Source organism: Ambystoma mexicanum, chromosome 7q, assembly GCF_040938575.1.
Source record: "Ambystoma mexicanum isolate Mex_15411 chromosome 7q, UKY_AmexF1_1, whole genome shotgun sequence".
In the NCBI taxonomy this organism is placed as follows: domain Eukaryota; kingdom Metazoa; phylum Chordata; class Amphibia; order Caudata; family Ambystomatidae; genus Ambystoma; species Ambystoma mexicanum.
The window spans coordinates 643,973,892-644,000,194 of record NC_090941.1 but is presented as its reverse complement, the minus strand read 5'-3'; the positions used below and the strand labels follow the sequence as shown (position 1 = coordinate 644,000,194).

General features: G+C 52.3%; 1 protein-coding gene across 1 annotated transcript in view; it reads right to left on the bottom strand.

The window, feature by feature from the left end:
- The window catches only part of HSPH1 (heat shock protein family H (Hsp110) member 1), a 2,244,846-nt gene that overhangs the window by 101,262 nt on the left and 2,117,281 nt on the right, over nucleotides 1-26,303 (bottom strand). The window lies entirely within an intron of this gene.

Below are 26,303 nucleotides of genomic sequence, written 5' to 3'. Positions count from 1 at the left end.
TGCCTGACCAAATGCAGCATCGCACGTGGAGATGGTGTCCAGTGAGTAGTGCTTACAGAAGGCTGACGGAATGGCCCAAGTATCCGCCTTGCTGATGACATCCCAAGAAGCATGTCTCTGAAATCTGACGGCCCTGGCTTTGGCTCTGAGCGCATGGGCATGAATCCCCTCAAGAACAGGTCTTCCCATGGCCATGTACGCCTCCAAAGATTATAAGTTACTCACCGTAGTGACTAACATACTCCTAGTCCATAGTCCCCTTTCCTCCATACTATATGGGCGTCCCTCGCTAGGGATGGGAGATGGAACCTTTTGCACCAGAAAAATCAACTTCCCCTTTAAATTTAGATGCGTGAGAGGGCACAGCCCTGGAAGCATGTGCTCCACTGGCTCCACCCACCAGTGCCCAGTCCCGTTTGACGCGTCAATAATATTACCATTGCCTAATGATACTAATGGGACATATGTAGGAAATGGACTAGGAGTATGTTAGTCACTACGGTGAGTAACTAATAATTACTCCTACGTCCCATCCCCTTGCCTCCATACTGTATGGGCGATTACAACTGAATGTAGCCCCAGGGTCGAGAGCTGCTCTTCCTAGGAAAACAAGCTCCTTAACAATGCCTGACCAAATGCTGTGTCCGACCTGTAGCTGGCATTCAAGCAGTAGTTCTTGCAGAAGGCTGAGGGCATAGCCCATGTAGCCACCTTGATAACTTGCCACGGTACGTGCCTATGGAACGCAACCGCCATGGCCTTGGCTCTGATAGCGTGGGCATGCATATTTTCTGGTAGCGGATTGTGCTGCCCCTCGGAGGCATCCTTGATGGACATAACCATCGACCTTGCTATGGAGGCCTTGGAAGCCTGACAGCCGGGCTTTGACCCACCGAATGTGACAAAGAGAACATCTGATTTGCGGAAGCTCTTGGTTCTGTCCAGGTAGAATTTTAGAAAGCGCCTGACATCTAGACAGTGCAGAACACTCTGAGCATCGTCCTTAGGGTCTGCGAAGAATGTAGGTAACACTATCTCCTCATTCAGGTGAAAAGGGTTCCATGTGTTAATATCCCTGCAAAAATATCGCCATATTTTTGCAGCGATATTAACCCATGGAACTTGCGGGGGACACGCCCGCAACCCCCATATTTTGTTAGAGGGAGCGTGGGACACCCCTGCAACGCCCGGTCCCATGTACCCCATAAATGATCCCCACTAATAATATCGCCTATGGCCTTACCCCACGACCATATATATGGCAATATTATTGGTGGGGATAATACTACCTGATACAGTGAAAAGAGGAGACCACCTTAGGTAAGAATGCGGAGTGAGTATGAAAAGTAGTATAAGGCTCTGAAGCGACCAGTGTCTGGATTTCACTGACCCCGCGTGCAGATATAAAGCCCGCCAGGAGGGCTGTGTTAATGGTGACTAGCCTGATGTCAGCGGATGCCATAGGTTTGAATGGTTTGAGCACTAGGGCACCCAAAACCACGTTGAGGTCCCACACCGGGTGTGGCTTCTTGATAGATGGGTCAAACCTGGTGAAGCCTGCCAGGTGTCTTTTAACCACCGGATTAAAGGAAGAAAATACTTCCTCTGCCGAGTTCCGGTAGGCTCCAATTGGCGCCCTATAGGTGCGACATGTGTCCACCTGCACCCCCGAGTGTGCAAGGTGTGCAGAGATGGCTAGGACCTCATCCAACGTGCAGGTCAGTGCATCGATATCCTTTGATTCAGCCCAGTGGCAAAATTTAGTCCACTTGCTTTTGTACTGGCTCCTGGTAGCATCGCTCCTAGCGCCTGGTATAATGTCTAGGTTAGTCTATGACAGATGTAGATGCCTTAGTGTGACCTGTTCAGGAACCACGTTGCAAGGGCTAACTTCTGGGGGGCGGGGTGGATGACCATGCCTCCCTGCTGTGAGAGTAGGTGAGCTGGACCCAGCGGAAGGTGCACTGGGGCCTGCTCCGACAGGCTGAGTAGTTCCGAGAACCATGGCCTTGCGGGCCACCACAGAGCTATCAGGATGATATGGAGCTGCCTGGCCTCCCTGATCTTGCAGATCACCCTGTGCACAAAGAGAGCGGGAGGGAAGGCATACGCGTCACCCAGAGAGTCACAGCCCTGTCCCTGCAAGGACGCAAACTGGGGGCACCTCCTGTTGGAACAGGTGGCAAAAGAGATCCACCTGAGGATTACACCATCTGCGAAGATCCCCTGAAGGACCTGTCTGTTCAACTGCTATTCATAGTTGTCCACACCCAGCCTGCCGAGCCTCTCCGCCTCTAGGTTGGACTCGTCGGGAGGTGGATTGCTGCTAAGTGCATGTTTACCAGAGCCCACTCCCAAATGTTGACTGCTAGAGTGCAGAGGGGAGGAGACCTGGTGCCACCCTGCTTGTTGATGTAATACATGCTGGTGGAGCTGTCCCTTTGAATGAGGATCGTCTTGCCACTGATCATTGGAAGAAAGGCTTTGAGAGCAAGCCAGATGGCCATCAACTCGAGCCAGTTGATGTGGGCCTCCCGCACCTGAAGAGACCAAACTCCAAGGACACTGTGGCTGTCCAGGGTGGCTCCCCAGCCCCCCAGGGATGATTCCGTGGTGATGGTAACCTGCGGTGCTGGTTCCCGAAAGGGTCTACCTATTCACAAGTTGTAGTGTGTGCTCCACCAGACTATGGGCCTCATTACACGGTAGGCGGTAACCATGGTGCTATTAGCGCCATGGTTGCCGCCGGTATTTTACCATGTCCGACTTGGTGGATGGCGGAATTACCGCCCTACTCCAAGGTGAGCAGGGGCGGTAATTCCCCATTCACCAAGGCCCTTCCTCATTCCCATTTTTGCCCCCATAGGGCATAATGGGAATGGGGAAGGCGCTAATTACGGTACTGCAAATTGCGGTACCGTAATTAGCACCAAGGTCCCTTTGCGGGTTTGTTTTTTAACGCCTGCTAAAAGCAGGCGTTAAAGTACCAACCCGCAAAGGGACCCCGTAATAAGGCGGTAAGGGTTAACGGTCACCGGTACCCTTAACGGTGACCTTTAACCCTTACCGCCTACCATGTAATGAGGCCCTGTGTCCTGGTGGAGATGATGTGGGATACTGACCAGCTCCACCTGGGAACCCTTCTCTTGACTCCAGGAGGCTGAGAAGTGCAACTGTAATCGCCTCATTTTGAGTCTCATGTACGGCACTGCCAGGAGACATGCTGCCATGATGCTTAAGAGGTGCTGGTACCACCATGGCGAGGCATGCGCCAGCGGATAGAGGTACCTGAATAAGGACAAGAAAAAAGAATACACAAGTGTTTGTCCAGGGAAAAGCGCATAGAATTACTAGGCCGGAGGTAACCCATACGTCCCACCATCCTCCCCCCCTAATAATACTGGTGTCATTAGGCAATGCTGATCATTATCGATGCGTCAATGGGGACTGAGTGGCCCCGGTGGGCAGAGTCAGGCAAGTGCATGCTATCAAGGCCGTGCGCCTCTAAATTAAAAGGGGAAGTTTATTTTTCTGGTGAAAAGGGTTCCATCTCCCGTCCCTAGCGAGGGACGCCCATACAGTATGGAGTAAAGGGGACGGGACATAGGAGTATGGCCTGGACCATGCAGCTGGCAATGGAAGCCTGAGAGCCGGGGGAGAAGCCCCCAAAAGTCACAAACAATACCTGAGACTTCCTGAAGGATTTTGTCTGAGAGAGATAAAACTTGAGGACACCCTTGAGGTCCAAGGAATGCAGGGCCCTCTGTGCCTCTGACCACCTTGGGCAAGAAGTTTGAGTGAGTGCGCAAGATGACCTTGTCATTGTGAAACGTGGTGAAGGGCCTGCACGAGGTCAATGCCTGCAGCCCACTAACCTTGCAAGCAAGGGTGAGAGCCACCAGTAAAACCATCTTAAGTGTCATCAAGTGGATGAAAACAGAGGCCATCGGCTCCAAAAGGCTTGCGCTGCAAAGCTGCCAGAACCACATTGAGGTCCCAGACTGGGTCTATGCACCGGCAGAAAAAGCCAAACAACCCCTTAAGGTGGGCCTTAATCACTGGGTTGGCTTCAGAAAACACATGCCCTGGGGAATTCCTGGAAGCCCCAATGGTTGCCAAATTAGTGCAGCAAGTATCCACCTGAACTCCAGAAAGAGCCAGGTGCGCTGAAAATGCCAGCACTTCATCCAGAGGACAGGTGACAGGGTCAAGACCCTTGTCACAAGCCCAATGGCAGAACCTAGTCCATTTACTCTTATACCGGGACTGAATCGAGGGCCTCATGACCTGCTGAATGCTGTCCCAGTTGTCATCTGAAAATTGAGCATGTTGAAGCTTCAGCTGGTCAGGAACCAGTCTGCCGGCGCCTGCTTGGCCGGGTCCGGATGCTGCACCGCCCTGCCCTGCTGCGTCAGGAATCCCCTGCTGGAGATCAGAAGGTGGACGGGACCATGGGAGCACAGCTACAGCAGACCTGAAAACCAGAGTCTCGAAGGCTAGTGGAGGGCAATCAGGATGAGGCTACAACCCACCGAAGCCCGGAACCTGTGAACGGAGGAGAGCACAGGGGCTACGCTTAGAAACCAAACTCAGGTATGGTCAGTGGAGTAACTTTGCTGAAAATCTTGGGGTGGGGGGGACATGACATCTGAAGAAAAGGTGCCCCAGCCAAATGAATGAGGACAACATGGTGTGCCATGAAAGTTGGGGGGGGGACAAAAACCCGTCCTCCCTAAAATTACGCCAATAGGTACGGTATTAGGCGAGTTATAAAAAAACAAATAAATCAACTTGTGGAGGGTCTGTTGGAGCAGAGTGGTGGGCGAGACTGGATAACACCTGCGGCCGTGCAAACATATCTGGTAGGCATCTTCCAGACACTCCCGACCCCGTCCTGCCCATGAAGCAAACTGGGGGAATTTGGAATTCAGAGGGGATGCAAACAAATCCAGGTCTGCAAACCCCAATGCTGGAACAAGGGCAACAAAGAGTCAGTGTGCAACTCCCACTCGTAGGTGTTGAACTCCAAGTGGCTCAGCTGGTCCCTTCTGTATTGCTGTCCCCCGGGAGGTGGACTGCTGAAATCCAAATCCACTCTGTCAGGGCTCATTCCCAGATCGATACTGCCTTCATGCAGAGGAGGGGGAACGGGTGCCACCCTGCTTGTTCAGGTAAAAAATTGTAGTAGAACTGTCCATCATGACCAGAACAAACCTGTCTCTGATGAGGGCAAACAAAAACAAATTGAGGGCCAGGCCCAATGCCCTAAACTCGAGCAAGTTGATATGCAGGAGGGCGTCCATCCTGGACCATGCTCCATGAATCACATAGCCCTCCAGAGTAGCCACCCATCCCGAAAGGGAGGAGTCAGTTGTCACCACCAGGGTAGGCTCCGGTCAGTTGACGGTGGCTCCCACTGAAACATTGCCATCCAACAGCCACCAGCGAAGATCGGGCAATAGGAGCAGTGCTATTGGGACTGTGTCCAACTACGACCTCGTCTCCTGATCCCAAATGGACACCAGGTGAAGCTGGGGGCGCCTTATCTTGAGGCAAGAGTGCTGTACAGTGAGCACGCAGGAGGCCATCAGGCCCAGAATGTGCTGGAACCACCATGCCAAGGTGGTCGAGTTGGCCAGAAAGTGCCCTGCCGCCTTGCAGAGGGACAAAAGCCTCTCAGGCGTAGGGAACACCCGCTGAACGGTAGTGTTCCAACGCACCCCTAGGAAGACAAGTTCCTGAGATGGCCACAACTGTGACTTCCTCTGGTTGAGGGAGAACCCCAGCTGATTAAGGATATCCGCCAATCTCTGACAGGAGTGCACCACCCATTCGGGTCACCCCGCCCTCACCAGCCAGTCGTCCAAATAAGGGTTCAGATGATGGCCCTCCAAGAGGAGATGGCCCGCCACCTCCCTGTAGTTGAGAACATGCAGGTACGCATCCTTGAGGACCAGGGAACACATACAGTCCCCTGCACACAGAGACTCGGTTATGTGCGTGGGAGTAATCATCTTGAAGCGTTCCAGCGGTAAAGACAGATTTAGAAAGGACAGGTCCGGGACAACCCTCAGGCCAGCCTGGTTGTTCTTGGGTACCGCGAAAATCCTGGAATAGCACCGGGAGCACCTGTCTACAAGAGGAACCGGTTCTATCGCCTGCATCTCCAAGAGCGAAAGGACCTCTTGTAAAAGAGTTGGGGACCCGATCTGACGAAGAGGAGGAGAGGATGGTAGAGGCAAAGGAAAATGAAGACTGAAGCCTGTGGAGACTATGGATAGGATCCACAGGTTGTTGAAAAGATTATTCCAGGAGTCCTGGAACAGACTGTGCTCCCCGACCTTCACGTCACTGCATCAGAAGCAGGGGCAGAAGAGGGGGAGCGGAAAAACCCATAAACCCATGCAACGTCCTCTGATGCTTCCTCCTCTTGTCGTTTAGCGACCTGTCAGGCCTCTGTGTACTGTGGTCCCGGAACCCCTTGAAGCCAGAGAAAGTGCAAGGCTTGAATTTGGTCCAGCCCTGGGACTGAGGGAAGGATTTCTGTCCAGGTGTTGTCAGGATGGCAGAGGACTTGGCGGTTTGAGTGGAGGTTTTCTTCTTTGTCAACTTGTCATCGGCTGACCAATGAAAAAGGCCCACACCGTCGAAGGGCAGATCCAGAATCCGCTCCTGCACGTCAGATGAAAATGTTGTGGTGTGCCTCTAAGCCGTCCTTCTCATCTCAACACCAAGGCACAGCCCTCTGCTGGCTGGGTCGATTTGTGGGAGACCAAAAGAGGTCCTGCGCAATGGCCTAGGCATCTGCCAGACCGGCCTTGAAGGAGGCTTGCTAGTTTGACGGGAGGTCGGGCAGAAATTCCCTGAGCTACTGCCGTAGTTTATGGTTAGCCGCAGCCAAGAGGGCGCCCATGTTGGCTTGCTGCATATGCAGTCCTGAGATGGAATAACAGCATTTTCCCAAAGACTTGAGGACTTTGTCCTCCTTGGAAAGTCAACTGGAGGTGGCTCCCATGGAGGAAGACGACGAAGAAGGTTTAGAATACAAGGAGGCCGCAGCCACCACAGAAGAATGAGGCTGCGGGTGGGAGGCCAGGAGGATTGGCTCCCCGTCCGTCAGCCTGAACCGGCTGTCCAGCTTCTTGTTCATCTGGGCGTTGGCCCTGGGCTTCTCCCAGACCTTTCGCGTCACCTGGAGGACATCCTTCCGGAGAGGGATGCCAGCCCGGATTGTGGCATTTACCCAATACTCTGCTAGCACCCCCGCCTCCTGGGGGGCTTACTCGGGCAGAGGGACCACCAAGAATTGCGCCGGGTCCAGAAGGCGGTCATGATAGGGCTAAACAAATGCTGAGGGTTCCTCGTCCTGGGCGTCATCGTCCTCATCGTTTTCATCCCTCCCTGTTAGGAAACATTTTCGTTTTTTAGCTTTATTGTGTTTAACGCATTTGACTACTAACTGTGGCTACTAGTCAAACACAGCCGTGCCACAGGATTTTTCGCCTGTCCTTTTGCCATCTTGTTCTTTAGCCTTCTTCATGGCCTGAGAGGCCAGGAAAATTATCATAAGAACTTCCAGTGCCGGGGAAAGCAGGAGCTTTTGGCAGGCTACTGGAGGGCTGTGTGTGTTTGCTGGCAGGATGTGGGCTGGGTCTGTCTGACCCCAATCCACAAACTGTTTCAGTGTGTTTTAGTGGTATGCATGAATATTCCCGCCAGTGGTCCTGATTGGACCACTGCTGTGGTGTGTTTGAGGGCTATTCCTTATATTGGCTAGTGAGGGCAGCGGCTCTTACCTGTCTTTTAAGATAAGAAGAGGACCCCTTCACCCATTCTTCAGACATCCTGGAGAAACCGGGAGGAGCCAGGTATCCTGTGCAGCTGTGAGACCTGCAATGAAACCTGACCTGACCGGTGCTGGCGGCGTCACCGTACCCAGTTTCGGCCTGAAACTTGGGGGTTCCTAGCATGCGCTCCCCTGACTTCGCCCACCTGAGCCACTCCTCAGTCCCCATTGATGCGTCAACAATATTTATCATTGCCTAATGGCACCTGTATTATTAGGGGGGAGGATGGCGAGGCCTATGGAGGAAAGGGGACTAAGTACGTTAGTCACAACGGTGAGTAACTTATAATTACTCTTGCGTCCCGTCCCCTTTCCTCCAAACTGTTTGGGCGATTACAACTGAATGTAGCCCCAGGGTGGAGAGGAGAGACTCCTTAAGCAAACAAGTTCTTTAGATCCGCCTGTCCGAAGGCTGCGTCTGACCTAGAGCTGGCATTCCAAACAGTAATGGTTACAGAAAGCTGAAGGTGTTGCCCAGGTAGCTGCCCTGCTTATGACCTGCCACGGAATCTGCTGCTGTAAGGCGATAGCCGTGGCTCTGACCGTGTGCACGTGCATGTTGGCTGGCAGCGGCTTGCACTGCCCTTCATAGGCCTCCTTGATGGCTGCAACAATCCACCTTGCGATAGATGCCTTGGATGCCTGATAACTGGGTCCAGACCCACCGAATGTGAAAAGAGTTTGTCTGACTTGCGGAAGCCCTTGGCCCTATCCATATATAATATCAGAGAGCATCTGACATCCAGACAGTGTAAGACTTTCTGAGTCTCATCCTTGCGGTCCGCGAAGAAAATAGGCAATACTATTTCCTCGTTCAGATGGAAAGCGGAGGGTACCTTAGGTAGGAACGCTGGGTGAGGCCGTAGGACCACCTTGTCCCTGTGCAAAGTGGTATAGGTCTATGAGGCGACCAGAGCCTAAATCTCGCTGACTCTGCGAGTGGAGGTGAGTCCTACTAGCAGAGCTGTCTTGATGGTGACCAGCCTGATGTCCGCAGACGCCACTGGCTCGAAGGGTTTGTGCGCCAAGGCGCCCAACACCACATTGAGGTCCCACACAGGGTGTGGCCTCTTGATGGGCGGGTACAGTCTGGACAAGCCCGTCAGATGTTTCTTGACTATTGGGTTGGAAGAGGAGAAGACCTCCTCCGAATTCCTGTAGGCCCCTATGGCTGCCAGATAGGTGCGACATGTGTCCACGTGTACGCCCGAGCGGGCGAGGTGTGCCGAGAACGAGAGCACCTCGTCCAGCGTGCACGTCAGGGAGTCGATCTCCTTATACTCTGCTCAGTGACATAACCTACTCCATTTACTCTTGTATTGGCTCCTAGTGGCCTTGCTCCTAGCACCCTGGATGATCTCCAGGTTAGCCTGAGATAGGCTCAGGTGTTTGAGGGTGATCTGCTCAGGAACCACGCTGCAAGGGCTAACTTCTCAGGAGTAGGGTGGAGAACCCTGCCCTCCTGCTGGGACAGGAGAGGTGCTGGGCCCAGCGGAAGGTGAATGGGTGGTCTGTCTCATAGGCTGAGCAATTCGAAGAACCACGGCCTCGCTGGCCATGAAAGGCACTATCACTATGATGGTGAGGTGACAAGCTTCCTTTATCTTGTGGAGTACCCTGGGGATCAGGGGTGTGGGGGGAAAGGCATAGACTGTCATGCCCTCCCATTGAATCTGCATGGCGTCACCCAGGGAGTCGGGCCCTGTCCCTGCCAAGATGCGACCTGTTGGTATTTTCTGTTCTTCCAGGAGGCAAATAGATCCACCTGGGGATGGCCCCATGCGTTGAAGACCACCTGCAGCACCTGGACATTCAATTGCCACTCCTAATTGTCCGCTCCCAGCCTGCTGATCCTGTCCGCTTTCAAATTGGCCTCCCCCGGGAGGTTTACGGCCAAGAGGTAGATGTTGTTTTCCAGGGCCCATTCCCAAATGCTGACTGCTAGGTCGCTAAGAGAGTGGACCTGGTACCCCCCTGCTTGTTGACATAGTACATGCTGGTGGAGTTGTCCGTCTGCATCAGGGCAGCCTGCCCAGGATGAGTTTAAGGAGGGCCCTGAGGGCTAGCCAGATGGCTTTGAGCTCCAGCCAATTGATATGTGACTCCTGCTCCTGCCGAGTCCAGACTCTGTGGATGCTATGGCTGTCCAGAGTGGCTCCCCAGCCCTCTAGGGAGGAGTCCATAGTAATGGTGACCCTCGGAGATGGCTCCCGGACTAGCCTGCCAGTCCGCAGATTGCAGTTCTTGGACCACTACGTGAGGTCCGAGTAGAGAGAAAGCGGTATGCTGACCAGCTCCGCTTGGGAGCTTTTCTCCTGATTCCATGAGGCTGCAAAGTGCAGCTGCACTCTCCTTATCCAGCGCCTTGTATGCGGCATGGCCAAGAGGACTGGTGCCATGATACCCAGTAGGTGCTGGTACCACCAAACCCAAGTCACTGGTCTGCTAAGGAAGTGTATAGAGGCTCTCTTGATGGCTTAAATCTTGTCCTCCGAGGGAAAGACTTTCTCGAAACCGGTATCCTAGATGAAGCCCAGGAAGTTGAGAAACTGCGTGGGCTGCAGCCGAGACTTGATGAGGTTGATGGTAAACCCCAGGATGTGGAGCGTACTCATAAGTGCGGAGGAAGTGTGGACCACCCACTCCGGGGATCACGCCCTGACGAGCCAGTCGTCCAGGTACGGGTAGACATGATGGCCCTGGGCCCTGAGGTAGGCTGCCACTGCATTCATGAGTCTGGTAAATACCCTGGGGGCTGAGTTGAGGCCAAAGGGTAGCACCTTGTACTGGAAATGACAGCCCATGATCCTGAAGCGTATGAAGGAGCGATGGGGATGCCAAATCGGGGAAAGTGGGTAGGTGTCCTTCAGATCCAGGTAGCACATCCAATCTCCCATGTCTAGTGTCTCTGCAATGAGTGCTGGCGTAACCATCTTGAATTTTTGAAGAGGGAGGAAGAGGTTGAGGGTGGATAGTTCCAAAACAACTCTCAGGCCAGCCTGGTTCTTCTTTTGTATGGCGAAAATCCTGGAATAGAAGCCTAAGCCCCTCTGGAAGGCTGGTACTTCTTCCACTGCTTGGCTCCCGACGAGCGACCGGATCTCCGCCAACAGAGTTGCAGTCCCAATCTGTGATAGTGGAGGGGAGGAAGGAGGAGAGGGAGGTGTAGGCTGGCGATACACGTTGGATACTACTGAGAGCATCCAAGGGTCCGCAAAGTTCTGGAGCCAGAAATGCACAAGAGAGGCTAGCCTGCCCCCCCCACTGGAGACACGTGGAACCCAAGAGACGCATCATGCCTTTTTATTCCCTGAGGGGGACTGGAAGAAGCCGTTGCTCCCTCCCACCTTTTTGTTGCTTGCGCCGGTGCTGACTCGGCGAACTGTCAGGTCATCTCGTCTTCCATTCCGGGAATCCCCGGAACCCACCAAATGCCCGCCCCTTGTCGGAGCGTTGATGCGACCGGGCGTACGCTTTGGCGTACACCTTGGGCGTGGCCTTCGTCAGGACAGATAAAGACTTTGCAATCTGCGAGCTGCTGTTCTTTTTATCTAATTCCTCATGGGTGGTAGGGTGGAAGAGGTCACTACCCTCGAATGGAAGGTCCAATATGCGATCCTGGACATCGGGGTTAAACTTAGCAGCCCGAAGCCAGGTCGTCCTTCTCATGTCTGTGGCGATGCAGATGGCCCGACAAGAGGTATCGATGTGGGCCACTGTGGACTCCATGATGTCCTGCACTACCAGCCTGGATTCTCCTACACCCGCCTTGAAGCATGCCTGGCTCTGCACCGGAGGTTCGGGATGGAAGTCTGCTATTTCCGCCACAACATCTGGTTAGCGGCTGCCAGCATGGCATCCGCGTTGGCCTGACGCAGGTGCAGGGAGGCGTTCGAGTACAGCTTCTTCCCGTACGCCTCCAAGATTTTCTCCTCTTTGCCTAGCAGCGCCAAGAATGAGGTAGCCGAGGACGACTGAGGCTTAGTGTAGAGTGACACCGCAGCGATCACAGAAGAATGCGGCGGGGGTGCATTGATAACAAGAGTGTATTCCCCTCCATCTGTCTATACTTGGCATCGAGGCGACGATTGACAGGTTGGGCCGAGTGAGGCTTGAGCCACCCCTTCTTGGCAAGAGCCAAGACGTCTTTCTGTATCGGGATACTGTGTTGGTAGGGGGTCGTATGGCGAGGACTTCTGCCAGGACCCCCTCCTCGGGCTGCTCAACCTCAGGTTGAGGAAGGTCCAAATATTCTGCCAAATCTGCAAGCCTGTCGCGGAAGGCTTTCGCTGACGATGGCGTGTCAGGGTCCTCCTCCTCATCAGTGTCCACCAGGGTGTCTGGCTGGTCCAGAGCTGGTGGCGGACTGCTGGGTGCCGTGGCTGCGGTGTGGAGACCGGAGCCAGAGGCTGCTGCGGAGGCTGGTGTGGAACCGCCTGTACTGTGGTAGGCAGAGGAGCTGGAATCGGAGGAGCCGGCAGGGACAGCGGGTGCAGCGCTGGGACCTGTGGTGCCGGAGCCATGGGAGAATGACTATGGGCGCCGGTGGAGTGACCGGAGGGAACAAGTCCCTGACTGCATCCCTTAGGATGGCCCCCATATGGGGGGGTTCACATCAGTCCCAAGAACCTTTCTAAGAACCTGTCTTTGGAGGCCGAACAGGAGGCAGGAGATATTGACTGGATAGCTGGGGGCTGCTGGGGCCGGAGCACACTCAGACTGGGTTGCAGGGGGAACCTGCCCAGCTCTACTGATGGATAGTCTGTAGGCCACATACCTGATTGACACCAGTCCCATGTTGAAACTCGTTCACCCGCCTGCTCTGTTCCTAGGAGTGGCATTGGATGAGCAGCTATGTTGTCTGGCGAGGCAGACATTTTTCCGGGCTGCATCCACGTGCCAAAGTCGTGGTGCATGGCTCTCTCGGCACAGCCTCACCAAAGACTCTTGTTGTTGGAACATAAGGCCTATCCTGCACCTCAGGTCTAGGCCTGGGAGGCGAATGGCCCTCTGCATTGTTGCTGATAGTGCTGCGTGAAGGCGCCCCCTCCGACATGGAGCTGGTCGGGTGTAGACCCAGGCCCTCATTACAACTCAGGCGTTAAGGGTTAACGCCACCGTTAACCCTTAACGCCTGATTCTGATTTTAACGCCTGCTTTTAGCAGCCGTTAAAATCCATGGCGCTAATCCGCCATGATGCTAATTACGCCACCGTAATTTACGGTGGCGTAATTAGCGCCTTCCCCACTCCCATTATGCCCTATGGGGCAAAAATGGGAATGGGAAATGGGGATTTACCGCCCCACTCACCTTGGAATGGGACAGTAAATCCGCCATCCACCATGGTGTAAACATGGTTTACACCATGGTGGTAAAGTTGGTGTACTTAGCACCAAGGTTGTAATGACCTCCCCAGTAGAAGAACCTTGCGGTCCCTCAGCCCCGATTACCGGTAGGGCTTGCAGACCCCTTGGCCGTAAGCTGTGTTAGCCTCGGTGCGAGTGCTGGTAACAGACCTCGAGAGGTTTCTCCCGCTTGGGCGTTTCCACAGGAAGGAGTCGCCCATATGGGGTGCAATGGAAAATAATGGCCCTCCCTTGGGCCTCGATCTCTACTTGAGAAACTTCTTCAAGTCCTCTGGAGGCAAGCCTTCGAAGAGCTCCCTCCACCTGGCTAACCTGTTCTTCAGTGCGCGTGGGGTCAGAGCGTTGCACGCGGTGCAACCTTCCCAGCCGTGGTCAGGGCCAAGGCAGCCGAGGCAAAGAGCGTGGGGTCAGGCGTAGGAAAGAGCCCCTCGCAGGCTGGACACCTGCTGAAGCCCGCTGAAGTCAACATGCGCCGGGGAGGAGCATGACTCTGGAGGACCAAGTAACTAGATGACAAATAAAGACAAAGAAATAATAGAAGAACCGGGCAAGAGCACATGGAATTACAAGGCCAAACCGAGGAGCGCTGGTGAAATCGGCCCTTTCGCGTCAATGCGGAAAAGGGGACTGAGGAGTGGCGCCGATGGGCGGAATCAGGGGAGCGAATGCTCCCAGGGCCGCACCCTGCACGCCTCTAAATTTAAAGGGGAAGACTTTTTTCTGGTGAAAAAGGTTCCGTCTCCCGTCCCTAGGAAGGGACGACAATAGAGTATGGAGGAAAGGGGATGGGACGTAAGAGTAAGTACTGCGACTTTCAGCGGGAAAAAGCAACATCGGACCTTCTTCCTTTGTTCTGCCAAGGCTGGGGAAAAATCAGAGTACGGGGGGGTAAATTAGAGAGTTTCTAACCTACCTCCTGGACTACTGTTATACCTCTATCAGGTAATAATAAAGCTTATTTATAACAATGTTGGCTTTGCGATTGCTTGCCTATGCAAAACAACTGACTGTTGTGGCTACTTTTGGGCATTAGTCTAACTTAAACCCTAACTCTAAGAACTCTTCACTGGACCCCAGAGACCCTACCTACATTTGTCCTTGCCTCCTAAATTCTGTGGAACTGCAACCTGAACTATTGGGCAAAAGTACCCAGGCAACTTTGGGCTGGACAATTTTAGTTAGGGATCATCTCTGTGGACCCTTTTGTGCATAATACTTGTCTAACCTTTGCTTTGCAGGAGTATCTGATTTGTATTATGCATTATAACCTAATGAATGTGTATATGTATTTAGTTTAATAGTGTTGTGCAATACCCGCTTATAGTCATTTTCTTAAATTGTCTTTTGGCCATAATTAAATAACTGTATTTTTATAAATCCTGTCTAAATGTAATTTGTGATGCCCACTGTGTGACCTCATTGTGAACCCTTTACAAGCTCACCCCCTCTGAAGAACTTAGCCTAGACCGCCTGTCACTGCTACCGAAACTGGTTTGGCTACAGCTTTTCAGAGTTGTTCCTGTCACAATATAGGTTGGACTTCTATACATCTGTCCACCAGACCAAAGTATAGAAAATCAGTCCTAACAAATTGGAGGCTGAGGTGGGATGACCATCTCCATATAACATCTGGGTGTTTTTTTTTTAAAAGGATCTGTATTGGGTACATCAGTGTAGATCACTGGTGGTGTGACCAGATAATACTTACACAAGACACTATATTTGATTGCCTTGTAAGTACAAGTCGCCTACTATACAAAGTATCATGGAAACAATCACTTTCACCACTTTGTGTGCCTCAAAAGTGGACCAATTGAGAAAGTTGAGTGTTGAGAGAGGCCTAACAGTCTCTGGCACAAAAGCTGAGTTAGTTGTCAAAATTCTGGACTTTGAGAGAAACAAGGTTGTGCCTAACTTAACTAATGGCCCTGATAGTGGAGCTGGGGCTGCCCCGCCACCAGTAATGTCATTACTGCCACTACAGTTGCTGGTCTTGAGGATAAGGAAGGAGAAGGTGCATCCCCTGGTCTTCCAGCTGTGGCCTCCTCAAATGCTGAGGCTTTGTTCAATATGAAAAGGGATACCCTCAGGCACAAAGGGAAAGAGCTTAAGTTTGGAATGGCCTAATTGGAAATTGAGAGGGTTGAAAGGCAGAAAGACAGTGATCACCAGCTGGAGCTTGCCAAGATTTAGGCTTCACAAAGTTCTTGCAGAGGATCTGGACATGGTTCTGGGTCCTCTTCACATCCTAGGTTTCATAAAGATCTCCTGAGTATGTATAAGGAGAAGAATGATATATTTGACTGGCTTGAAACTTTTGAATATGCATGTGAGGTACAAGGAGTGAGTGATGCGGACAGTATTGCATGGTTGATCAGCAGACTGTCCCATTCTGGCTGCAGGCCATTATGGAAATGTCGAAGGCTGATAGATTAGACTTTGTAAAACGGAAGCAATCTGAGATCCTCAAGTTTGGGAAGACTCCTGCCCAATACTTGAGGAGGGTTAGAGAATACAAAAAAATAATGCATGACCTATGTACGTTTTGTTACTGAATCTTTGAAGAACTTGAGTGGCTGGATACGAGGCAAGCCGGTTGGTCATGCTTGAACATAATTGTGTCTCTTGTTCCCCAGAGCTGAAGCAGCATTTGGCTGACTCAAAGGAGTTAAATCCCAAGAGTCTAGCCATTGCTGCTGACTTATGGGTTTCACATAGAGTCCATAAGGAAAAGCCTGCTTCCGGTAAACTGGAGGAGGGAAAGAAGCAGAAAGAGAATTCGGATGGGGATACTGATAAAACTAAGTCCAAGAAGGCCCACAAAAAGTTTAATACGCTGAAGTCATCAGAATCAGGTTAGGGTAGTGGGACTAACCCTCCCAAGCAGGTGAGTGGCTATTCTAAGCCTCCCTATGTGTCAAGTGCCAGTGGGAATTGTTACACTTGAGGAGCAAGTGACCACAGGAAGGGGGGCCCCAAATGTACGGGAAAGACCTTGGGGGTCCACTCTACCAGTCTGGTCTTCTCTCAGTATGAGGAAGAAGATATGGGAGGGGGGTCCTTCCCTTCCCTGCATTCCCTCAGAGGAAGAGTCTGAAGTTAGTCTAGATTCCTTGGAAACTAGCAGTGCTGGATGTTAGGAAAGATTTCATAATTGTATGTAATTTTCCCTCCATGTTTACACCCCCAAACTTTTTGCTGCTGTTTAGACACCATAGACTGACTTTGCCAGAGAAGCACAGCCTTCAGCTGCACTCCTCTGGACTTTCGGTCACTTTTTATGGGGAAACTGACATGCCCTAAAGACAGTCAGTACTGGGAGACTTTGTTTCCCTTAGTCCTTTTCCCATGTTGCAACTTTTCTGAAACATGTAACAAGTACACAGTGTACCTTCCAGTACAGTGTACTTGGGCCTGTAGTCATTTTCCAAAGGCCCTAGATACTCCCGATGGACTTTTTGTGAGATGTGCAGATGTGCCATGGACAGGGCTGGTGGCAGCTATCTTTTCGCATTATTTTTAATCCTTTTCTGCCATGTTAACTGCGTTAACCGCGTTTGGCATGAATAGGTGGCCTGGCTCCAAAATAGCCATGCCACGAGGTTCTTTGTCCTGTCCTTTGGCCATCTTGCCCCTTCACCTTCCCCAGGTCGAGTCAACCCGAGCAGTCCTTATTTGGACATGGGGTTTCCCGCGAAACGCCAAGCTTTCGCGGGCTCCTGCATGCCTTGGTGTGTGCCTCCAGGATGTGGGCTGGGGTGTCTGAATGACTGGGACCACCGTGGTCCATGATTAGTCCACGTATGGAGTGTGTGTTTGTGAGCAGATCTCCCATTGGGTCCTCTCCGTTTTGGCGCAAAGAGAACTTTGGATAAGAGGAGGCTGAAAACACCCATACCATGTCGATCTCTGGAGTTCTCACTGAACGAAGGATAGGATCCAAGTATCCTAAAACTACGAAGCTGAGTCGAGGAACCGCTGGTGACCCGTTGGAAGGTTTGGCACCCCGAGCCTGCTGTCTTTCCGTGGGACCCCTTTGCATCTAGTCGTCCTAGAAGGTCTGCAAAGACGCTTCGACCCATTGGAATAGTGGGACCAACTATTCTCGGCACCTTCATCAACACCTGCAAGTAAGCTTTCTCAGAAGTGTCCCTAGGCCAACAAGTGGACTGACCATTTTACGCAGTTGCTTTGCTCTGTCACCGCCGCTGTTCCAAGGAGGCCCTCTAAACTTGGTATACTGCTAGCTCTGTGTCCATGGCACCCTCACCCCAAATTTTGTACACTTGGTGTTCCCAGGTCTGAAGTGAGACGAGTGCGCCAGGACCGGAGCATATGCGGTTACAGTGTTGCCCTTCCGCGGCAACAACCTTCGCAAGTACGCTGCATTTGTGACCCTCTTGCCCCTGAAGCCTACTGCAGTGAAACCAGGTCGATCCATTCACCCGGAGTGGAGTACTCGCCACTGTCCTGTTTGGGAATCCTCACTGTTTCTCAGGAACTGAAAGCCGCAGAGACGTCCTTTTTGTTGCGTTAGAACATGCATGCGAAGTGGACTGAACTGGCGAAGTTTGGGTCCGAGAGTGCCTGGGACCGGTGAGTACTTCCAACACTAACCGGTGACCCCCAGCGCCAGGGCCCCTTTTTACACACGATTGGCCCCTGAGGGTCCCTCTCCTTTCCACCGCTAGTGCGAACTAGCGACTGCATCCTGCACTCTGGAACTGCCTCTGCCTTCAAGTGGAGGTCCTCTCTGAATAGTGGGAACTTATTCTTCATCGCCTCATCCACCCTCCTGAGCTGCTAGAGACCCCTGAAGAGACCATGTTTTCCCACTGGAACAACCGCGTGTGCTTTCATTGTATGTACTATTGAGCACAAAGCTCCTCTCTTCTTAAGGCTTGGACTGCCTCTTAGTCAGGTGTGTTGCTGATGTCGACAGGGCCTAAAGACTACCTGCACTGCCTGTTTCCTTCCCATCTAGGTTGTCGACATATTTCGTGCATTTAACCCTTTAGACACCAATGGTCTTTATATATATATATTTATATATATATATTGTATTGATAGTGTTGTACTGATTTACTTAGTATTGCTGTGATTCTTTTGCTATGGTCTGAGTTACAAAGGCCTTGTAATAAATGTGTCTATATTTTTGATATAACACCTGTCTGGGAGTAATTTGTAAGTGTCCTTGCTTTGTGGGCTCATTGAGGTCTTTCAGTCACCCTCACCCCTCCTGAGACTTAGGGCCTCATTACACGGTAGGCGGTAAGGGAATACCGTTACCGGTAACGAAATACCGGTAACGGTATTTTCCCAAGCCGATCACGACCCGGACCCACCGCTATTAGTGGACCCGTAAAGTACGGCGCCACCAATAGCGGCGTGGCCACTTGCGCGCAACCCCCACACCGTAAACAGCGCCATGGCGCAAATAGCACGCAATCACAACCCATGCGTACACGGCAATACCGGCATCCCAAAGACCCAAAAAGCATGTACCGGCATGGCGCTAATAACAGCATCGAAAACCACACGTTAAGAGTTCTGAGCAGTGTTCCCATCTGCCCATCTGCCCCAGGTGGACACAACCAGCACAGGTGGAGTCAATGGAAACAGCCAGCACTAAAGAGCACACCACACCCCTTCCCACACCCCTTTCCACAGCAAGATGGTCCCAACACCAGCAGCATGACATAGGCCTGCGTACATGACTGCAGTGCAGCACCAACAACAACAGGCAGCACCGAAGAGACGTAGGAGTAGGAGCAGGAGGAGGAGGCCGAGACCTGCGCAGCAAGCACCACCGGGGCACCCAGAAACACCACAAGGGCAGCCAACAAACCCCCGGAATCAAGGCGAAGATGACCATGGTATGTGTAAGGCACAACTAAATGTGCATCTGATAGAATGTGCCCATGGCACCATGCAAACACCAGATGAGCATGATGTGGATGTGGATGAGTATTGTCGAAATGCCCAGCCCGGACATGCAAGAGGCGATGGCATGGCGGGACAGGATCCGCGTCAGCATCGGAATCAGGAATAGCATCAGGAACAAAGGTGGAATATCATGCATGGAGAGACGTGCATTGTTGCCCTTGTGGCTGTCTTGAGGCCCACAAAGGGCCCTCTCCCAAAGAAAATCACACATACACAATGATGGAGACCATGCCTGTTTTTCAACTGCAGAAGAGTGTATTTTGAACATAACGTGTACAGAAAGTGCATAACCCCAACTGTGCAAACACCCTCCCCCCCTCCCCCCACAACACCCCCGAATACACCCTCCCCCCCCTCCCCCCACAACACCCCCGAATACACCCTGCCCTCCCCCCACAACACCCCCGAATACACCCTCCCCCCCTCCCCCCACAACACTCCCACGTGAGTTCCAAGGCGTCAACATGTCCTTCCCCAAATGTGGCCGATATTCCTTGTTGGCCCTATTTGTTCGCTCCTTCTTCGGGCGTTTGCGATGGTGTGCGCCTGAGGTTGCACATAGAGCGGCGTAGGGGGCTTGTCTGCCGCGAACTCCCAGAGGAGGCTGGGCCTGTTTCCTCCTGGGTAGGGAGTGGACATCTGCGCTCAATCGCCTCCGCAATGCGGATCATGGCCTGCCTGAGTTGCCCCATCTCATTGCATATGCGGTTGGTGCATGCCTCCATGGCCTCCCTCGTCTGGCGTGTGAATGCACCAATGTCCTCCCTCAGGTGCCCTGTCTCTGCCACATGTTGACCTACCAGACCAACCAGCCATTTCGGTCTGCCTCTGGTAGATGGCTGATAGGTCAAGTTCCTCGTTGTCTGCCGGTGGAATGGCTGATGCGCCTGGATCAATAGCACTGGCATCAGGCGTAGGTTCCAGGGGGCTCCATGACACATCATGTGTGTGGGCGGGCGATCCGCCTTGGCTGAACGGACCTGGTGAAAACATTGGGGATCCGAGTAAGTGGCGTGTGGGGATGGGGCTTTGACTCAGATCCTCATTCACCGGTGCTTCCTCCGCATCGGAAAGTGGCTGCTGCCTCACCCGTAGAGCTGGTGGCAGCAAAGTGCACTCCCTCCATGCAGCCTTCAATTGATGGGAGACACACTCCCGTGGTTACCACAACAGCGGCAGGCATGGCCTCTGGCTGCGTGGCACTGCTGCTCCTGCTGCCTTTGTCCCGGTCACTACTCTTGGGTCCCCTAGAGGATGTTGCGTGGTCCCCGGTGGCATCCCTCCTGGCTTTTTTCATGGGTGTGGGAGTGGGTGCTGACGTGCGTGGCTCCTCATTTTCCGTGTGTGATCCTGCAGGGGTGATAAGAAGGGTAAATCATCTTCTATGGGTCTACCTGCATTATGGCAGATGTATACGTCATGCATTTTGGGGTCATCATTGTGAAGGCATGGAATGGGGATGTTGGCTGGCTCATGCATGATTGGCCCTGTGTTGGTGGGTATGTGATGATGCATGCATGTCTGTTTGTGGCTGGATCCACGGCATTCATATGGACACATGATTGTGGGACCCCTCAACCTTCACTGCGCATTTTTGGGTGCATGCACTCACCTCCATCCGATGAAACGGCCACGCCATGCTCCATATCGCCGACCCCCTCTATCGACTCGACTCCTATTGTGGAGGCACATATCTCCTCCCACTCCTTCATCTTCAAGGGGGACACTGCGCCACCTCCTGTGGCCATTGCCATGTTGCGGTTCACAGATAAAATGTTGCGCACACGCACCCGGAGGTCGTCCCACCTTTTGCGGCATTTGCGGAAATCCATCTTAACACTGAAGCATTGTTTCCCATCGCAGTCCTATTGCACAGTGATAATTCTGTTGAGGATAGTGTTCAGGTAGGAGGTGTAACTACCTCTACTATTAGGAACACTGGGCCCAGTAATACTGAAGTAGCTTCCTTCATGGCAAATCCACAGGTTCTTGTCAGAGTTCCTGTGGGGGATGCTCAGTTGGCTTGTAGGCCCTCTCTTAATGTTCCAGTAGCACCTGTCATTCAATCTGTGAATGGAGAAATGGCCAGGGCACCTGTCAATGTAAGAGGAGTGGTTCCTAGAAGATTGCTGGGTAAGTTCAGCCTTCAAGATGTAGGTCCCGATAGGCCCTCACCAGACTCTTCAAGCATTAGGTCTCAAAATCAGGCTGTTTTAGACAAGCCTAAGAGAAAGCCCAGGCCTAAGGGCAAACCCATGGCCAGTGGAGTCAGAAACAGAGGCAGTGGGAAGGAGAATATTTCCCCTGCCTTACCTACATGTGATGTGGAGGTAGTTGGACGTGTACCCAGTCCTAGTCAGGAAGAGGAACCCCCCAGAAAACCTTGAATCCTATGGGCCTCCTCAGCTGCCTAGTACACAGGTAGAGGAGAGTCCTAGCAGACCAAGAAGTATGGCCCAACAGAAAAGGAAACCATCATGGTTCGGCCTATGGAGAAAGGCGTGCTTCCAATGGGAGGATTCTCCTCCAGTGAAGCAAAGAGTTCAACAGGAAGGTGGGTTAATGCAAAGTAAGCCAACAGAGCCCACCAGAACAAACCTTGAGAGGTTGGAGGTTGCTCAGGTTGTGAAGCCCTTCCTCCTACAGTTGGTGTGTGATATTCCCCTGGTGATGCATTTTAATGTCAGGATATCATCTGTGTGGTCTGACACACATTCCTGCTGGCCTATGATGGGGGTCCCAATGGAAAACCAATATAGAAGTCTCAGTTTGGCAGGAGTGAGACAATAATTCAATTACTCCAGAGTTCACTTTTAGGAGTGAACTCCTTGCTACCAAAGACAAGGCCTAATTTGATTAGCCCTTTGACTCTGGAGACCTCAGGGAATATGTTGCAAGTGTTATGTTATGTTATATGTACTTGTAAAGCGCACGTTTGCTGAGAGGCATCATGGCGCTGAGGAGCTGAGGGACGGCAGCAATAGAAGGAAGAGGCCTAAAACAGTAATATTTTCAAGGAACGGCCAAAGGCAAGATGGTCACCAATGGCTCGCAAGGCCAACGGAAGGTCATTCCAAGTCTTCGCAGACGTCACAGAAAAGGCACAGCCATCTATGCACGACAGTCTGACACGAGGGACAAACAGTAAAAAGGGCAGATCGAGAGCACAGAGGGCTAGCAGGGACATACCATGGGCATTTTTCTTGAAGATATTACACCCCAACTTTACAAAAAGCCCAGTGGACAATACCGATAGGGCCTCATTCTGAGTATGGAGGTAACCATGCCGCTTTTAGTGGCATGGCACCCCCATACCGGGTACCGGGTTCCTTAAATGAGGATTTACTGGGCCATTCCGACCCTGGAGGGCCCGGTAATTCCTCATTCAAGGAACCCGGACCCGGTACATCCCCATTCCCATTTGAGCCTCCATAGGGCTCAATGGGAATGGGGAGGATGTTATTACCGGGCCTGTTGTTAGCATCCTGGTCTGCTCGCGGGACCCGCTAAGGATGCCTGGTAAGACCAGGCGTCCTTAGCGGGTCCCGCGAGCAGACCTTGTAATGGGGCGGTAAGTGGTTAACGGCTCTGGCACCTTTACCGGTGCCGTTAACCGCTTACCGCATTCCTCGTAATGATGCCCATAGACTTGAAAAGAATCTGCTTCTTGATAGTAAGCCAATGAAGCTGTCTGAGGAGCAGAGGCATGTGTGCTCGGAAAGGAGGATGCAAAACAGATCTAGCAGCAGCATTCTGAAGCATCTGAAGCTGGTTTGTAAAATAGCGTGGCTGGCAGCCACCACAGGGGCTTGAAAATTGCCGGGAATAAAAGGGAGAACTTTCTGCAGGATGTGTAGTTTAAAGTGGCCAGACTTACAAACAGCTGTAAACTGCTCTGCCATGCATAGAGAAGATGACATTTTTACCCCCAGATTTTTTACGGAGGGGGATGGCAAGGGAAACGGGCCAAGGGAAGTTGGCCAGAACTCTGACATCCAGAAAGAGAGAGGACTGGAGGTTCCAACAATAAGAACCTCAGTCTTGGTGCCATTAAGTTTTAACCAGTTGGTCGCCAGGGGCGTGGTAAGAGGGCCATGGAGTAGGACGCATCTTCCGAGCTGCTCCCGATGATCCGATATGATCCTGCGTGAAAATAAGCTAAAAAAGGCATGATCGTGCTCAGAATTACACTATTGGATGCGTAAAGGCGAGGGGCAAGTTTGATGGAGAGCTGAGTCCTTGATGACTACAGGAAGATTGGCAAGATCAACTGAAAGTTTGTGGTCGCGGTGCGACGCCCGAGACAAAATGGCCGGCGCGCTAGAACAAAGGAGGCCGAGGCAGGTCTAGTAGCCCCACGACAGACAGAGGTTGGCAAGGAGAGCGCAGTGGGTGGAATGTGAAGCGGGACGCAACTACGGCTGAGAGAACTGCACTGGTGACATAGGACCTTATCACGAGTTGGGTGGTAACGCCGGCGCTATTAGCGCCGGCGGTAATAGCCCTACCACCAAACCCCATGGCGCTAATAGCGCCAGATCACGGGTTTGGCGGAACGGGTATTGCCCATTCCCCATTGAGTCCATTCAGGAATTCCCCATTCCCCATTGGGCTCAATGGGGAAATTTCGCGCACTTACCGCCGGCGGATTTCCCGTCGGCGGTAAGAGCGCAACATTTCGGCGGATTTACCCCCAGCTAAGAGCTGGGGGGAAATCAGCCGAAACCGTGATTTGGTGGACCCTTAAATGCGGCGGTAATAGCGCTACCGCCGCATTTAAGGGTTACCGCCAAACTCTTGATGAGGCCCATAGAAAGGGTTCGCTGGCAGCGGTCCGCAACACAGTGCACGAGCTGCTCACGACGCGCGTGAGCTGCAATGGACTGCCTGAGAGAGCGAGAGGTATAGACATCAAGAAGTGGACCGGGATAAGGCGCAAGAGACACACAGGCCTGGCAGTGCCACAGCACGCTATAACCACGGAGAAGGAGGAACGGGGAAGCAGGGCCCGCATGCTACAGAAAAGCTGGGCCCCGGCACAAAGGCAGGACTGCACAATGTCGGTGAGAGGAGGCAAGACCAAGAGTAAGCAGCCCACTATGGACATTTTTGCCAAGCCGCAACAGACTCCAACCACCCCGGTACAGGGTGCGGCAGTCGCGCCTGCAGAAACATCCCCGACAAAAGAGGATCACTTGATCCTAACAGCCATTACGGAGTTGAAAGCCTCATTGGGTACAGCGATGGCGGACCTAAGAACCGCTTTGGAAACCAAAATAGATGCGGTTGGGCTAGAGGTCAACCTGCTGCGACAAGATGTAAGAGCGCTGGCTGAAAGAACAAGCGGCCTAGAGAATGCGGTGAAAACCAACACGGAAACCAGCACAAGTAACGCAAAGGAAGTCCATATTTTGAAGCAACACGTCGCCAACTTGGAGAACTGCGTGGAGGAGGCTGAAGGGAGAGCGAGACGGAACAACATACGGGTGGTCGGCCTACCGGAGGGAGAGGAAGGTCAGGACCCTACGGACTACGTGGAGAATTTGATCCTGCAAGAAACAGGAGCTGACAAACTTTCACAGGGATTTGCTGTCGAACGGGCATACAGGGCCCTGTTGAGGAAACCACGACCTGGAGCCCCCCCCTCGGGCATTAATAGCAAAGATCTTGAACTATAAAGATGGAGTACTTTCGCAAAGGTGGAACGATCGAAAGGGCATCTGCTACCATTACGGCATACCCTGACTACACCATGTTGGTACACAGACAGTGTTATAACTATGTGGAGATCAAGAGGCGAATGCGTACGGCTGGAATCAAGTACATGCTTTTGTATCCCGCAAAGCTCAAGGTCCTGCACAAAAGTAAGGTGTACTTTTTCGATACCCCGGAAGACGCGGCGGCATGGTTGGATATGCAGGGTTGTCTGGAACAAGGCGAGAAGCAAGACCACAAGGATCACGATAAGTGAGGGGGACACATTATGTAGAATGCAAAGATGGAGAAGGGGGGTCCCTGGGGAAAAATGAAAGGATTGTCGCATGAGGAACAAGGGCGGGGCGAGGACAGATAACATTGAAAATTGCAATAAGAGACATTTGGACTTGTTGAACTAGAATATAAAATGTGAATGTAAATTGGGTAGCATTAAGCACGCTCACGTGGAAGCAAACGGGAGTGGCAAGATGGAAACGACCTACCCCCAGGAGTTAGAGTAGTAGGGCCACAAATTAGGGCGACTTCACTCTGCTGAGCCGTGAGTAAAGGCAATTACCAGAAAAGGGCTAGATGCGGGGGTGCCTAAGATCCAGGGATGGAGCTGGGCAACAGTTGGGTAGGGTGTTGGGGGGGGAGGTAATGGAGGGGAGTGAGTTGGGGCAGGGAAGGGAGGTGGGAGGGAGGGAGGTTGGGAGGTTTGGTTGGTTTGTTGTTTGGGGAAGTTTATGTTGGGAGACGAGCCCGCATAGAATGGTTATATATTTGGTCATGGACTGCACTTGTGGGGGGAGAAGAGGGACCCTGATATGCCATGGGGGATCTTAAAATAATTACTTGGAATGTCAGAGGGCTCAATAGTTATTTAAAGAGGAATAAGGTCATGCTTTACCTACGCAGACAGAAAGTAGACATAGCCCTGCTGCAGGAGACCCATCTTACACAAGACAAGATGGAGATGATCCAGAAGAAGTGGAGGGGGACTATGGTGGGAGCATCATATTCGGCCTATGCCAGGGGATTGATCATTTGGGTGGCGCCACATGTCCCATTCCAACTGTTACAGTCCACGGTGGAGGCTGACAGGAGGATAGTCATGATGAGGGGGCTGGTGGAAAACAGGGAGATAAGCATTATAAACATGTACGCCCCGAACCAAAACACAGCGGCATATTTTAGAACCTTATGTGACAAACTTAGTACGTATTTGGGAGCGGCAGTGATTTGGGGAGGAGATTTCAACTGTGTGTTAAACCCTATGGTCGATAGGTCAGATGTAAAAATGGACAGACCCACCCCAGCCGCTAGAGCACTGCATATGCTGTTGGATGATTTCGGGTTTGTGGATGCATGGAGGTCACACCACCTCCGGGAGAGGCAGTATTCACACTACTCAGCTCCACAAAATCTGCACACTAGATTGGACTAT